The sequence below is a fragment of the Brassica oleracea genome, chromosome C7, assembly GCF_000695525.1.
Source record: "Brassica oleracea var. oleracea cultivar TO1000 chromosome C7, BOL, whole genome shotgun sequence".
In the NCBI taxonomy this organism is placed as follows: domain Eukaryota; kingdom Viridiplantae; phylum Streptophyta; class Magnoliopsida; order Brassicales; family Brassicaceae; genus Brassica; species Brassica oleracea.
The window spans coordinates 34,871,060-34,873,407 of NC_027754.1; positions in this window are offsets into that span (position 1 = coordinate 34,871,060).

Genomic DNA, 2,348 nt, shown 5'->3' on the forward strand with positions numbered 1-2,348 from the left:
ACTCTCTTACACAACTTTTCTACTTGAACATTCATGAAAGAAACTGTATTAGGCGGTTTGATAAGAAGGCGTCCGGCGGGATGGCTCGCGAAGGCTTATATATTCTGCGATACAGGTTTGGGCCGGCATTTTGAAGACCGCAGCCTGCACGGGACATGCCCGCTGTAACCCGCTCGACGACTAACCCGCCGCGGTACGGGACGGAACGGGATGGGTAAACCTGTATGACATTTCTACACCTGCCCCGTAGGCCGACCATAGATATCATCATCACTACTTCGTTGTAGCTGATCAAGTGCACTGTGGACTGTGAAAGTACATATTTATTACGTAATATATAACTTATTTCTATCTGTCCTTCCTATTTGGTTAGAATTACATTTTTTTGTAACACCACTTAATTTCATTCATTCAACCTTGTTCTGAAACAATACAAGAGGGAATATTACATCCTCTTTGCAAGAAAGCATAAAGTACAGAGATAGATAAAACTAAATCAGATAAATCTTCCGAAGAAGGTGACAGCGAATTCAAAACAAATCTTGAATGCGTCAAAAAAGCCTTCCCGACAAAATCGGACAGCTGGAGAATAGTCACACAAGACAACGTTGAGAGACAGCCCTCACCAACGAGAACAATCAAATTATTCTCGATTGCATCTTCAGGTCCCGTACAGACCGCTTCACAAGATAACAAACCGGTGAGTAAACTGAAGCAAAACCTCGGTAATAGACCCGAGAAAACATCTCATTTCATAGAGAGGAGGCATGGTTGCAAAGTACTCTTCTCGGTAGAGGAAGAGGTTGAAACCGTAAGCAAACACGGTGTATCCACCGAAACAATCTTCATAAAAGAGAGGTATAACAATAATCGCATAACAAAGACCCTAATGAATCCATCAGAAATCTTGAAGCTCTTCACACAAACCCACACATCAGGAGTTAATCACATAGTCACTTTTACAGTTCTTATACCACAAGACTGAAAGGGCCAGGCCCATAAACTTAGTACCCTCGGGTTGGAGACAACCATTCGCTTTACCGGAGACGGGGAGTACCTGAGAGATACGCCGAAAGTGGAGATGGGTGGTGAGGAGACGGGAACGTCGAACGGTGGAGATGGATGCTCACCGGAGCAAGCGGTTGAAACCCAACAGATCTTCTTGGAACCCCAGAGGAGACTGCCAAACCGGTATACTTTCGAGATGAATAAGGTGGTAGCGGACCAGAGAGCGCTCAAACTTAACAGACATCGAGATTCCAGCCTTGAAAGCCTGGTAAACGCTGGAATCCCAACCACACAGGACTTCAAAATGCCGGAAACTATGGACGAGGGAAGAGATTGCGACGGTCGAAGGAGTGTCATCCGGTGAAGGTCTTCGGAGCAGGAGTAGCGGGAAGATGAGGCGTGAGTAACTGGGATGGCGGAGGCGGCAGTAGATCTAGTCGGGGAAGCCGACGGTAGATATAGTCAGCGAAGCCGACAGTAGATCTAGCCAGGAAGACATGGATCTAGGGATTTGCAGTGTAGCTACTACGCTCGTTGAATATTTCACCGTCATTGGTCCAGAATAGCAAACGTTGTGCGAAAGTGAGTCACTGTGGTTGATGTTGACAGGAACGGCGGAGCGGTGGGGAGTCCCCCAGAGAGTCACGGGTCTGGTGACACAGACACCGAAACGGAAACACATATCTCTTCTTCTCACGGCAAGAGACAGTCTCGATTGAGATTTGTCGCCTAGAGAGTTACACAAAAGAAAAGAAACAGAGCAAAATATGGTGGAGTGAGCGGAAGATGTAGAGTAGCGAGACGCTGAGCAGAGATCCCGACGCCGGCGGCCAGAGGGCTCAACGGCGTCGAAATAGTTGATGGCCGACGGCTCCTCGATATTTGGACCAGAGAGAGTATTAGGGCGAACTCCACAGCCCGTAACGCACATAGGTGGTTGGAATTACATATTTTACTATAAACTCTATAGAATATGAATCTAAAAAGAATCATTCAACAGTTATTTTGGCGCCCTCAACCAACTTTTCATGTTTCAAATTTATTATTCACTAAACTATTATGAGCCACAAGAGCCTAAAATAATAATACCCAGCACACATGCATGATGCTCATGTCTCGCGGCGACAATATATTGTTTCTGTTTTTATTTTCTTTTATATCAAATCTAAAAGTATGAAACTTGGGATATGATTTCTGAAATGACTTCATATTGGTAGTTACACATTTGCAGAGTTACAGCTAGGACATTAATTTGGGACTCTTGGCTTATATCACTACAAGAAAACAGCGGTATTCTGACGGACATTCCGACGGAAAATGAAATCCTCGGAATATACCGA